Genomic DNA, 15,294 nt, shown 5'->3' with positions numbered 1-15,294 from the left:
ACACAGCAGTGTTTCCCCTAGGATGGAGCTGTAGCAGCGGAGGTGAAGCACACGCATGAAAAATAATTTTCAAATGCGTGAAACTTTTTTGTATGCTTGCAAAGCACAGCCTGCTGGGATGTTTCTATATAACTACTGGCACCAGAAGGGCTCTTTAGGAATAAGTACATACAGTACATGTGTGCACAGTAATGAGCAGGTGAAATGTCTGTCTAGCTTACATATGAGGTGTCTCAAGATTTAGGAACATACAATTGTATTGAATATCATAAAAGTAAAAAGGTTGCTGCTGTTTTGTGCTATGACCTATTTAAATGCTGGAAGTTGTTATTTACGTGACAACGCCTGAACGCAACACAAGCTCAGCATGAGTGCCATGCTACGCTGCTGTGCGAGAAGCGTGTTTGTCTGTGCGTAACAGCAGTCTGTGGATGGTTATTTAGGCTACACACTGTCCATAACAATAACTTTGTCAGCTGACAAACTGCACCAGGCTCAGGGTCAGGTTTGGTCAGGAAAATGTGGCCCGAGCCGCTCTAGCGTGCTCACCTGTGTGTGTGGCGGAACTCCACCGTGCGCTATACAGAGAGCAGAGGAGAATTGTTAACGCGTGACCATGTAGAGACAGAAATGACACGATGACATAACACCATAAATAGTATATTGTTATGTTATTATATGAAGCGTCCGTCGCGCAAAATAATATCAATGGGGACTGTGGGCAGGACATTGTTACATGTGCCTGTGACTTCAGGCAGAGAGACCGCTGCATCAGAGCACGTTTTAAAATACATTTATTTTATCAATTATTTATTAACTTTTACTATTTTTAGCAACTTGCCCGATCGGGCAAGTGAGTTGTTAGTTTACATGCCCAACCTTGAGTTTTACTTGCCCCGGGCAATCGGGCAATCCTTATTGTTGAGCCCTGAAGGGGTCATTATTTTTTACACTATGTCGATGAAATCAAGCTTTATAGAGCAGATTCTGATAACTACAATGACATTTCAAGCAACTGCCATTAAGCTGATGGAGCTGATACCCATCACCAAGTGGTTTCCGCTGTGCAACAAGGTCCTACATAATTTCACATTCACATCCAGTATTTCTGATGGAACCAGACAGTTGCTGTGGGGGCAATGTTCCCATGAGAGGAGAGTTCATCCAGTCGGCGACAGACGACACAAGGAAATGTTACTGATTTAGTTGTAGCTCCTGACTATACAATGTATGTTCTAAAATTTGGAGGTTTAGAGGCTTTTAGTTTATTTTTCTTAAAACATAGGCTACTGTACTCCTGTGGCTACTGTGGTGGCAAAGATTTTGCCATGGCAGCCAGCCAAACCCAGATGTTACCAGCAGAGGTGTGGGACTCAAGACACATGACTCAAGTCTGGCCCAAGTTGCAAATTCGAGGACATGAGACTATATGATTTGTCGCAACAGGGGAGGACACGCCGTGCCCACGGCAATATTCGTGCCCACACAACTCAACAACTAATTTTCAACAGCTCATTAAGCGTTGAAAGTGCTCTGCAACCAGTGTCAACATTATGCACACACAGTCACAACTGAGAGAGCTGATATATGCCCTGCTAGCTTCTCAGGCTCTCCTCTTATTTGTGCGAGGTTTTGATACTGCCACAGTGTGTAATAACTGTTCCTGGCTTTTGTCTCAACATAAGTTCACTATCTGTGAGTGAGTGTATGCTAGGGTTGGGCGATATGTTAAAAATTTCCAACCGGCCACCGTCAGCCCATCAACCGGCGGTTGCCGATATATTCGGCAGTTGTGTGTGTGGCGGAGAAAGAAAAAAGAGGGGGGATGTTGCATTCATGTGATGTCGGAAAGAATCGAAAAATGACTTTCAGAATGGGATAATTCACATGAACGCCACCTCATGTCAGAAAAACAACTCGGCAACTCGGATCTCCCGACACCACATGAATGCAGCAAAAAATTGCAGCGTGCTTTGCGAGCCCACTCATGTCCAACATGGCACGGAAATATCTGTGCATACCGGCAACAAGCATGCCATCAGAGAGGGTGTTTAGCACGGCTGGTAACATTGTTAACCATATGCGCACTTTGCTTAAGCCAGATAAGGTTAACATGCTCGTTTTCCTCTCCAAAAACACTTAAAACACTGTGTTTTTGAGTTAAAGACAGCGCAAAGGGACTTTATTTTATGTGATTTTTGCACTTTATTTTTCCATTGTTCTTCGTTTAGCCTATATTTATTATTATTTGTATTTATTTATTCAAGCAATAAGCCTACGAGAGGCTTTTAGAACAGCTATAACAGCTTAAGTTTTTTTGCCACGTCCGCAACGGCATTATTATAAAGACAGCGCAAAGGAAGTGGACATCATTATTTTATGTGATTGTGTGATTTTTGCACTTTATTTTTCCAATGTCCTTAGTTTATATTTACTTATGTTATCATAGGCTACTGTTACTGTGTAACTTTTGTGGACCGACCAACTGTTTATTCTGTTTGAATAAATTTACCTGCGCCTTATCCTCTTACTGTGGTCTTTAATGTCAAAATTATTGAATTGAAATTTTACTGAAACATACAACCTATAGGCTATACTCTTATTCATTAAAAAAATAAATCACCTTGAGATCTTTGCTGAGTAATAAGCTGTAAAGACGGGCTGAAGACGACTGTCCGACACCATTTTAAAAAGAGTCTGACGGCTGCAGAAGGACGCATTCGCTCACAGCCTCTAAATCAGCAAACAGGTGGGAGATAGGGATAACATACCTGTCCTACTATAACGATCGGGGTGCACAACACATCTTTTTTGATGTAGTTCTCAAATATGGTTTATGAATTAACGTTATGGTCGGGTTCCACCGGCTGCAAACGTAAGCGTCACGTCAAGCTTCTTGTTTACCGTTTGCTGAGCCATGATAGTTAAAGCATTTTCCACCTAAGTTATTATATATATTTGAGTTATCTACAAGTTTACTGTACTGTTTGTCATCTACTCACTTTCAAATGTCCGCCACGGACATTTACACAATGTCACGGATAAACGGGTAAATGCATGAAAAAAATCACCACATATCACCTCTGATAATGGTTTATTCATTAAAAAACACATTGTGCTCGTTTAGCACACTATTTCATGTAGTTTTTATCTGCTGGAGGTTCGCGTAGGGGAGCGTAGCGCGACAAAAATAGAAGAGCATCCTAAAATAGAGAGTTGTTGCGCCGCTCCCGTTGCCGGTGGAGCCGCTGTAATTGATTAACAGGGGGGCGAGCTGCTACGGGACTCGCGCTGCAGACGTGTCGCGCCACTGACGTGCCCGGTGGAGCCCGGCCGTAACTTTCAGCTCCGCCATCACTGACTTGTTTTGTGAAAGACTCGTCGGAAATCAGTGTGAAGCTGCCAGTTCCAATACGCACACACTTTGAATTGTGCTCTACATAGTAGGCCTAATTATGGACTATATGTACCGAGTTGAATTCTGTGGAGACAGACCATTGATTTAGCAAAATAAAATGACAAAAATCGCTCAAAAAATCGCCAAAAATGAAACCAACCGTGATGGACTCAGCCGATGGGCGATTGGCGATTGGATCGCCCAAGCCTAGTGTATGCACGCTTGCTGTGCGCATCCGCACGCCATGAGATAGTTTCCACAGTGACTTTTTTTCTTGGCCTCCCATTCCTGCTCTGCTTGCCTTTGAGGATTTTAACAGTGCATTTTTATCTTACCTGCTCTCTCATAGCAGCAGGTAAGTTATGTGAGTGGAGTCTTTCACCCTGACCAGAGGGCTTGGAGCAGGAGAGAAAGAATTTAAATCCTTTACTCTAGTAAAAATATGAAATACAATGAAATGCTTAAATACACTGGGGAGAGCTTTAAACAGCAACTTAGATTGTATAACTGTACATGACCATTGACTGACCATCCACTTCGTGTGTCAGGGCCTTAACCAGGGGGATGAGAGGGGTTGGTGTTCCTGAGGGTTTTTTTTAGCAAAGGTGGTAGGGCTGGGCGATAATACGATAATAAGATATCCCGTGGTATCTAAAAATAGCAACGGTATCAGTTTCATTCCTGTCATTAAAAAAAAATCTGCCGCGCCTATAGGCCTATAGGGGCCTGATATAATATTAATTATACAACAGTTAGTTCCAGCCCTGCAATCTGATTGGTCGAGAGACAGTAAAACCGTGACGATATTGGAGTACAACATCACAGTTATTTCACTGTTTAAGTATCACTCCGCCTCACAGCTGATTGCAATCAACAATCAAATCAAAACTGATGGTTAGTGTCGGTTAGGTCAGTAGTTGTGTTGTAGGCTAATTAATTCATCCACTGTCAAACAGCCAAAAATATGGATTTATTTCCCAAAATAAGTTTTGAATTGAACTATGAATGGTCATCAGAGGAAGATGAGGGAGAGGAGAAGCTGAATCCATCTGAGCACACATCCAGGTTTGTCAGTGTTTCATCAGCGGAGCTCAGTGACTTGGAGAAAAGCAACATACTGTCAGATCAGAAGGCAGAGTCGGCTGTGCCTGTGAAGCGACAGTCCATCATGCAGTCACCAGAGACTTATTTCACCGGCTGCACAATTAATGGAAATGTGCAGATAAATGTGTATAAAGAGTAAGTGCCTGGCGCACCATGTGTGCGTTACATAGCAACGGTGACAGCGGAGTCCTGAGGGAACTATTTTTGTTGGCGGAAGACAAATAAAATGCTTAAATTATCTATTTTGTCCTCATTTTCCAACATTTCTTAATCAGCCTTGCTTATTTAACTGTTGAACTGTTGTATAAAAGCAATATCACACTCGAGCTCGTGATGTTATACTCGTATATGTCACGGCTGTGATTGTCTTTGGCACTCGGCCTGCGGCCTCGTGCCTATGACCGAATCACAGCCGTGACGATATACGAGTATAACATCACTCCCTCTCGTGTAATAGGCTATTGCTTAAATATAATTTATTTAATGCCTAAATAATGAGTGTTTGTCCAGCACCTATGTTTGTGTGGTTGAGTTTTCAATTTAATACTATTACAATTTAAAACTAATAGTAGGCTACAATGTTTCTCTTATAACTGCCCTTAACTGTTGTCAGGAGATGACATTTGATAAAGTTTTTGGATGAGACGTCGTCACATGACAGCTCGGATGTGAGAAAGAGAAGAAAAGATGGCAAGCCGCGCATCAAGCCAGTTGGCTGCAAAAAAAACACAACTTCACAACTACTGCAAGCAGCAGCAGCAGGTCCAGTGGCCATCAGAGTGAAGGAGGGAGAAGCGCAACCCGAACCACTGGAAGTGGACTGTAGCCCACAGACAATTTGTTGTTATTTCATTCTGTTTGGTTGACTGCTGTATTTGCACTTTCTAACAAATATTTGTTTATAAAAGTTGATAATGTTAAACATGTTTTGTTGTTATTTTTCAGTATTCTTAGGCCTATGTAAGGTTTGCCATTCTGTTTCTGAACGGTATAGGCGCAAGCCGACATTTTGGCGACTCCCTCTGAGCCCTTCAAAGTGATTTTTAATTAGTCACAGTAATATCGTATACCCCGGGAAAATGTGGGGAAGGTTTAACGGTAACAAAATTTGGATACCGCCCAACTCTAAAAGGTGGTGTTAAAAGCCACCGATAAACTTGTGCCACTCCCAAGGCACCCAGCAATAAGACCCCTCTTTGAGCCAGCACCTTATTTTCCTGCATGACACAGCAGTACTAGGCTGGCAGCCAGCATTTCATTTGCGCTCACCATAGTTTGACTGACCTGCACGCCAATCCGCTTGTTGTGCTAACCTCGCCATTTTTTGTCAACTGCGTATGGCTAAAAGTATACAGGTGAAACTCGCACCTGTGAAATTAGGTTTCACAGTATGTGCATCAATCTACATACCATGTTTTTTGTGTAAAGCTGCATGCATCGAAGTAAGATCGACAGCACCCTATCATTCCACACCCACATCAACAACACCATCCAGTCCGCCTACTTCCACCTCCGCAACATCAACTGCCTCCGCACTTCACTCACTCCCAACAGCGCCGTAATCCTGGTTCACTATCTGGTCACTTCCCGCCTGGATTACTGCAATTCCCTTCTTTTTGGTCTCTCCCACAAACTCCTCCATAAACTTCAACTGGTCCAGAACGCTGCTGCCCGTATCATCACCAGAACACCATCCTTCAGTCACATCACCCCCGTTCTACATTAACTCCACTGGCTTCCCATCAAACACCGTATTAACAATAAAATCCTCCTCCATACATTTTTTTTTTTTTTTTTTATTGTGAAGTTGAACAAGACAAGTGACAACGTATAGTAGACAGAATCACAAACAAGCAAATGACAATAAAACGAAACAAAGCAGAAACAAGAAACAAGGAACGAAACAAACAACAACAAAAAAAGAAAGAAAGAAAGAAAAAGAAAAAAAAGAAAAGAAAAAAAAGGAAACAACAGCAACACAAGTGTTTGAGTGTGTGTTTTGTGTTGTGTTGAGGAGTCATGAGCAGTAGTGGTAATAGTAATCATATTCATACAAAATTAATAATAGGCCTACAATAATAGTACTAGCAACAACGATAACAATGATGAAATAATAATAATAATAGTAATAATAGTTATGAAAGTGATACCTATAGTAATAGCTATACTGATAGAATTGATAAAAATAATTCCACATTTATATAAGCCATCACAAAGCCGATAACAATAATAATAAAAATATGGGGTAGAAGGAGGGAGGAAGAGGGAAAAGAGTAGGACTATAGGAAGTTGAATGTATTAAATTAAGTTAGATAGATTTTGTAAATTTAAGTTTGCGGGGTGTCGCAGGACCCAGCAACCCCGCGGGCGAGGTCTGAGCTGAGTATCCACTCTACATCCACTACTGAGGGAAAAAAAACTTATGAAGAGTTTAGCCTGTGCTGTGTTCACAGACCTGCAAAAACCTTTACATTCAGAGAGAGGACACAGACTGATACACAAGGAAACACAAGCAAGATTTAAAAAGAATTTTAAAAACTAAAGTGTTTGTGGTAATTGAGACCTCACAAGTTTAAATTTAAGGGTCCATCCCAATACTCACACTTCCCCTCAAAATTGGCCCTAGCCCTTGTTTTTGTGGGTTCCCGCGAAGGGCTAGGGTGTCCAAGACTTTAGGGAAGTGCTTTTCAGCCCTTAACATCCCCACTTAATTTGAAGAGCCATGCGATGCACACTTACGAACCCATCTCAGCTGAGAGAAAGACTGAATTTCCCAGCATGCATTGCGAAACTATCCAGCCAGGCGAGTTTTCCGGGAAGATGGCAGCCTTCATGAGAAAGCCATTGCACAATTGTAAGTACTATTTTCGTAAATAAGCATACAAAAATTCCAAAATATGTTGGAATGTGTTATGTTTCTGCAAACAAATGGACATGCCCTCAAATGCAGGTGAAGCGTGCGCCGAAACCAATGTCAGCAGTACTTACTGAACTCCGCAACCTATGAAAAGAGCACATGGAGGCTTCCCAAGACACGAAGACCACCTTGTCCAGGGTTGAATCCACCCTCAGTGATCTGCAGAACGTACGATAAAATTGGGACATGTTGCGGAGGTTGAACAAAGAGTAAGTGACATGGAGGACAAAACACTCCACCATGAGAGGGCTATTCGCTACCTACTTCATCGAAAGCGAAACTGCCGGCAAAGTGCGAGGATCTCGAGTCCAGAGCAAGATGAAACAACCTGTGCATATACGTGGTGAAAGAGGGGCACGAACAGAATGATATGATTAAATTCATAACCAACTTGATGCGCACCTCGCTGGCATTACCAGAAGATTTGGACCTGTGTGTGGAGAGAGCACATTGCTCACTGACTATGAAACCGAAGGACTCTGTCCCCCCACCCCTCCCCCCTAGATCCATTATTGTAAGGTTTCCGGACTAGAGCCCTGCACGGACTGTTTTCTTCATCCCGCTCCTGCCCGCTCCCGCTGATTTTCTGACCATTACCGCCCGCAACCACAACGTGTGTGTTACACTCCTGCCCGCTCCCGCAATGTGTATGTCCACTCCCGCCTGCTCCCGCCAAACTCTGAGAATTTATGCCCGCACAATTATAGAGATGCATTGATTTTGTGTCTTCTCCCATCCCGCAGGAGAAAAAACGTCATTTTATAGGCTATTAATAAAGAGATTCATGGGGTTGTTTGTTTCGTTTCCCTGGCCCGCATGTCTTTTGACGTACTGGTCAGGAATAGCGCTCATATTTCGTTGTTTACATTTCGTTTTTAATGAAATACAGGCTGTTCCATATTCTATTCTCCTCCTCTGTATTTTATTTATTTTTCTACCTTTCATATAATCACGCAGTGATTGAGGTTAAGGTCTCTTTTCTAAGAGAGACCTAAATAAGAAACATTAATGAGATAAAGATAAAGCCTATGCTCAATAACACCGGCATCATCACGCCTATTTATGTAATTAACAAATAGCAACGAGAGCAGGCTGTGAGTGGCTCAAATAACACTAATAAATAACATAAAATAAACAAAGTTAACGAATGAAACGAATGAATTTAACGAATGAATCACTTGGCCATTATATTGCTGTGGAGGAAGAGAATGTTGCTGACCGACTGCGGTCCCAGTCCCGTGCGTCTCTCTTCCAAGATGCGCCCACAGACACTAAAGGCCCGCTCTGAAGGCGCACTGGATGCAGGGATACTGAAGATGAAACGCGCCAGCTTTGAGAGCGCTGGGAAGTAGAGGGCTCAATGCGCCTTCAGACCTTGTTTGAGCTTCTTTTCCACATCATTTGTTAACTCCATCCTGTCGCTATAGGCTACATCCCGATCCCGCAGTGTTTTTTTTTAGCCGTCCGCTCCCGCCCGCAGCAAAGTTCAAACCGCCCGCTCCCACAAGATCCCCGGCGGGACCCAATCCTAATGCAGCCCTCTATTCCAGAGTACAGAATCAAAGAAACAATACTTCAGAAAGCTTGGAAAAAACAAGGGGTGACATATCAAGGGCAAAACGTCTTCTTTGATCAGGACTACACAGCGGATTTACAGAGGAAACGCAAACAAGTACGGGAGGTAATAAAACAACTTAAGGAGAATAAAGTAAAAGCCCAATCGCCTTTCCCTGCTCCCTGAAAATCCACTTGGAACCCGGAGTGTAGACCTTCTCGGCCTTCGCGGATGCGGCCCCCACACTTAAGGAGATGGGGATTCATGTCAAGTTGGAGGACAGGGAGTGTTGCGCAATCACTGGAACGGGGCCCCGACATCAAACAGAGCAGGCCCATCAATGATGACAAACACGAACTTGGACATTTTTATTCAAGGTGAGGAATGAATAGTAAACGACTTTAAAATGTGAGTAGACAAAAAAAAAAAAAGAAAAAGGTTGTATAGCGATGGTTGTAAACTAGGATTATGTCTGCTTACTTTGTTTTTATTGTAACAAGGAGTTATGTATGGGGTCAGATCAGTCTCATAATGAATGAACTCACGCAGGGTTTTTCGCAAATGCACACACTCTGGTTCACAAATATAATTTTTATGCAAACTTGTAATATAAATTCACAGATCATGTGGATCGCTGAATGTGCATTTACAAACTGCTTCTCATTTGTGAACCTCTACATTTGTGAGAGAAATCTGTGTGGTGAATTTTGAGACTCCCCTGACGTTGCAGGTCAACGAACGTCACCATTGGCTGATAAATCTGTCAATCAAATTTATGATTCTGATTGACAGATTCATCAGTTAATCAGTTGTGTTCGCTTTCAGCCAAACTTATGGCTCCTTACATTTTCTCCACACTTTTAAACCAATCGCAGAGCTACTGAGCTACTGTTTGCAGTGTTCAAACAAGACGCGCTAGACTGAAACGGTGGAAGAGACATGGATCAATCTCAACCTGTAAGTAACACATTTATCTTATTATCCCCTCGTTGTATATCATGCAATGTTATTGAATTATAATGAGTTGAAACGTTCTGCTTAGCCAAGTAACATGTTTCAATGAACATAAACTATGAATACAGCCTATGTAAGGAGCCATATGACTGGCTGAAAGCGAACACACCTGATTAACTGATGAATCTGTCAATCAGAATCATAAATTTGATTGACAGATTTATCAGCCAGTGGTGACGTTCGTTGACCTGCGACGTCAGGGGAGTCTCAAAATTCACAACACAGATTTCTCTCACAAATGTAGAGAGGTTCACAAATGAGAAGCAGTTTGTAAATGCACATTCAGCGATTCACATGATCTGCGAATTTATATTACAAGTGTGCCTCAAAATAATATTTGTGAAGCAGAGCATGTGCATTTCCGAATTTATATTACAAGTTTGCATAAATATTATATTTGTGAACCAGAGCGTGTGCATTTGCGAAACAGATCATGTGCATTAGTGAGTCTGAAATACAACTGCGAACCAGAGCATGTGCATTCGTGAAAAACCCTGCGTGAGTTCATTCATTATGAGACTGATCTGACCCCATAGTTATGTTTGGCTGGTTCTAATAAGTTAAAGAAAAGAAAGAAATACTATATGGGGTTTAGGATGAAGGGATAAGATATCTTAATATTGTTTAATTTAGTTTTTGTTTTATTTCACCTTAGGCAACTCTAATTTCAGCTATTTCGCTGTCGGATAGTTGCAGCAGCACTGTGTGCGTCTACCCAGAGAGGTTTTAGTCACAACCCTCTGTTTAGAAACGTAATAATAGGAAGTTTGTTCAGTCAGTTGGTTGTTTGGAAGTCTGTTCATGTTTTTTTCTTTTGTTGTTGTTCTGTTATGCATAAGTTATTTTCCTTCCATCGTGTTTGATGACAGTCGTACAGTCATATGTTACATCTCAAATGGTGTTCAGATGCATACTGAAATGTTGAAAAGGAGGTCCGATTTGAGAACTAGGCTGATTAATAATATCTTTTCCATACATTTATGAATAATTTGACCATAATTACCTATAATGTCTGTGGATTGATTTATATTATTAAAAGGAAAAAAAATATATAGTCAGCTAAAGAAAATGCAATATGCCATTGCTTTATTACAGGAAACTAGTGTGTGGAGTGTGGAGTTTGTTGACATCACGCCCAAAAGCTATCCTGGTGTGTGCAGCATGTATGTCAGGTGACCACCCGGTGTGCAGCAGTGAACAGCACAGATGCAGAAGAAGAGCATGAGCACAACCATGAACAGGCTGAGTTGGTGGTGAAAAAACCCCAACGCCTATTATATGGCAACACTTTGGATTCAGGTACGGCGACGTTGAACAGAAAGACGTGCTGTGTAAAAGTTTAAAAGTTAAAGTCGCCACGTCCCGTGGCAACACGACCAATCTATATCAGCACTTGAGACAGCACAGAGAAAAGTAGGAAAAATGCATGCGAGAGAAAACCGAGCCGTGTAACATTAAAGACGAAGAGACAACTGAAAGCCGCCAGAGCCTCATAAAACAACATCCAAGTACAGTTACGCAAACATTTGTAAGTGTCACGGGGAAATCATGGGACTCCATAACAAACTATATAATAACAAATGAAAAATTGAGCAATTTTGCTCGGTTTCGGCCCACTTGACATGCTGCTGTGTTGTGCTATTCACATTTGACATTTACGTGACAACGCCTGAACGCAACTCAGGCTCTCTCTGCTGTGTGTACAGTACCAGGCTGCGCTGCTGTGCGAGCAGCGTGTTTGACTGTGCTCAGTCTGTTGATGGTCATTTACACACTGTCCATAACAATAACTAAGTCAGGTCAGCTCAGTGCCCCCCTAATATAATGTAGGGGAAACACTGAATCAAGCAAGACTAATGATACCTTTTTTTATTATTATTATTATATTGAAATCTCAATCACAAATCGCGATATTGAGGGCCTTCAGTGGGGGTTAACCCTGTTTTAGTGCACTTATTAACAGCAGCATCACTGAGAAAACATTTACAGAAATTACTGTATAAACTTTGTTAAAAAAAATAACCCAACCTTTTTCTCTCCCCCTCTCTCCCTCCCACCCTGTCTCTCCCCCTCTCTCCTGCCCACCCTCTTTCTCTCCCCCTCTCTTCCTCCCACCCTCTCTCTCTCTCTCTCCCTCCCTCTCTCATATCATGAGCATGCTTGTGTTGCAGTTACCAAATTAGTTAAATGGGTTTTTGGTCATCACTGGGAATGGGAACTAGGAAACTTATAAATACCTTGTGCAGAGTAATTATGTTCACTATCCCGTTACTGTGCCAATATGTTCTCCATTGTTCTGATGCTAAAACTTGCACAGGGTTAATGTTCATTCACTATTCTGTTGTTACTGCCACTAATATTTGCACTGATTCTGTCTTATACACTACTGCACTGTTGCCATGACATCCAAACAGAAATAGACGTGCGCTGACAGGAAGAGAAACCTTAAAATAGTGTTAAACTCTTGCACAATGTTGGTGTTCTTGAACGTGCCCTTAACACTGACGTCAGCGTCTTGTTCGGCTCAAAGAGGGTAGGCTACACACAGGTGCAGCAGAGCAGAATGTTTATCCGTCTCTCATCTCTCTGTTATTCACGTGTAGTGTTGGTGCTGCAATCATAAACAGACTGGAATACCAAGCAATTCACGGCAGTCAAATGCAACTGAAGGCCGTGTGTATCTCCGACATGTAGACAAGGTATTCCAGCCCCTTTATGATGACTGCATCGCCAATTCTACACGTGAATAAAGGAGAACTCTTAGCACTTGTGTTTATATTTTTGTTCAGTATAGGCAATTAGAAAATGCACTGGAGACGGTGAATGCGCATTTCAAAGCAACTCAAATTGTTATACGAGTACCCGTGGTGCTTCCCTGATTAGCAAACGTTAGCCCCACACCTGTCACGGGCACTTGTTGCATGTTGCTTTCACCGTCTCCAGTGCATTTTCTAATACAATGCAAACACCAGTGCTACTTGTCAACATGTCGGAGATACACACAGCCTTCAGTTACGTTTGACTGGTATGAGTTGCTCGGTATTCCAGCACATTCAGATATTTAGGAATGTACTTTGACTGTCAGCTTAGATGGACGGATCAGGTAGAGTGTGTATGCTCAAAAATTAATCAGCGTCTGCGCTCTTTACGTAGGCTCAGGCTACATGGTGTCAATAAAGAAATTATGCTATTGTTTTATAGGGCATCAATTGAATCAATCATCAGATACAGTATCACAACTTGGTTTGGTAACTTGCCTGTTAAATTGAAAGCACAACTCCAGAATCTGATTGGACGAGCAGGAAAAAATATCGGCATGCCACCCCCAGCCTCTCTCCAGGAGATATTTGAGGAGACGGTGAGGAGGGAAGGCCGCAAAATTGCTAGTGACCCAAACCACATCCTTCACAGCGAATATGAGTTGTTGCCCTCAGGCAAAAGGTACAGGGTACCAAACTGTAAGTTGAATACATAGAAACTGTCCTTTATACCTACCTCGATCAAACTGTTAAATAATGGAAGATAGTGTGTGCGTGAGGGCGTGCGCGTGTATATGTGTGTGTGTAAGTGAGAGATTGTAAAGGGATTGTGCAATAAAACTGATAGTATAGGGAAGTACAATAGAAAGGACTCCAATGAATTAATTTGTGCAACAGAAGTAGGCATAACGATTGAATGGGGGAGTGCAATATTAGTAGTGCAATAATGCAAATGGCGAGTGTGTGTGTGTGTGTGTGTGTGTGTGTGTGTGGGTGGGGTTGCGAGATGGATTGTGGACATCTGGTGCTGTTTTCTATGTTGATATGTGCTTTTCTGTTGTGTTATGTAAACATCTCTTGTGTCCAAGACAAATTTCTCCCAAGGGAGACAATAAAGTAATTAAACTAAACTAAACTAAAAACTTATGATCGCAGCACCAACACTACACGTGAATAACGGAGAGATGAGAGACGGAGAAACAGTCTGCTCTGCTGCACCTGTGTGTAGCCTACGACGTCAGTGTTAAGGGCACGTTCAAGAACACCAACATTGTGCAACAGATTTCAACATTGTGCAACAGATTTCAATCGATCAATCGGCCGGCCGATTGATCGGTTGACCTCTGGGGGTACTATGTTCATGTTGACACAGCTATCCAGCTGTCTGTCAGCAAAGCCAACAGAAAATAAAAGGCAAGACATTTACATTACAAAAACTTTAAATTGCATAATGAGTAAATAGATAGTGCTTTGGAATGCAGCTCACTGAGTCAATGGGGTGCTGAAATGAAAGGAATGGCCTGTTGTATTTCATGTTGTATTTCGTTTTGTTTTTTTTTGTTTTGTTTTGTTTTGTTTTGTTGTGTTGCGTTTTGATGTGTTTTGTTAAAAATGAGCCGGTTAGTTACCACTTGATAGATGTCAGGCTATCAAAAGCAAATTAAACAAAACTGACATCCCAAGGGCTCATTTATGCTCAACCATAGGAGAAGGATATGGACGGAGCCTTCTGTCTGTACTCTGTGTTATCTGTGCATGTTTTTGAAAGCTTTCAGATGAAACAGCGCAGTACTACCGGAGATTGTGGAGGCAGTGTAGCATATTTCAAGTGAAATACAACCGTAGGAGACAATAAAGACATTTAAATAAGGGTGGAATGGAATTAATCAATAATATATTCTAAAAAATTCTCCGTCCACATGTCAGGATGAATATAATGGCTACACAGACCACCGCCCTCTACAACGCTGTCACCATTTAAAGGTACAACATAAGGACCTTCTCCACCGTCGCTTTAGTTGTTGTGTGAATCTTTTGACTCTGCCCTCTAGTACCATCTATTGGCTGTATCTGTAACAACAAAAAGGAAACATGGAAGTATGAGGGCATTGATGTTTACAATGTTTGAAACCGATATTTCTACTTTCGTACATAAAGGGAGGAGAAATGAGCCTTAACACACGCACGACACAGTCTACACCTCTGGAAAATGTGCGTCTTAGAACATGACCTCAGTTCTAGGTAAGATATTCAATGTATTCTGGTCTCATACTGAGCAGGTGAATAACATAAGCAGTACTCATATCTTTACTTTGCCTGTGGCATGATAATAGGCCTAGTTGATATTTGATGTGTGTTTAAATGCAACTGCTTTTCCATGACCTATAGTTTTTAGCACTGAGCAAATTAACACTGATGGGAACCAAATGTAAGACTTGTGACACTTGTGACACACTTAGCCATCGCTAAGTGATTAAACATCTACAAGAAAAAACCCTAAGTCCAGTTTCAGTTGACGTACTACTTCTAGACAGAAATGACAAATTAT

At 41.8% G+C, this 15,294-nt stretch overlaps 1 protein-coding gene across 2 annotated transcripts in view; it reads right to left on the bottom strand.

Moving 5' to 3' along the window:
- cd2ap (CD2-associated protein) overlaps nt 1–15,294 on the bottom strand; it is a 289,563-nt gene that overhangs the window by 213,244 nt on the left and 61,025 nt on the right. The gene's annotated exons all lie outside the window — the stretch shown is intronic.

The sequence above is a fragment of the Epinephelus moara genome, chromosome 12 (genome assembly GCF_006386435.1).
Source record: "Epinephelus moara isolate mb chromosome 12, YSFRI_EMoa_1.0, whole genome shotgun sequence".
Taxonomy (NCBI): Eukaryota; Metazoa; Chordata; class Actinopteri; order Perciformes; family Serranidae; genus Epinephelus; species Epinephelus moara.
Note: the sequence above shows the minus strand (reverse complement) of the source record. Positions and strands in the feature narration are given on the sequence as shown.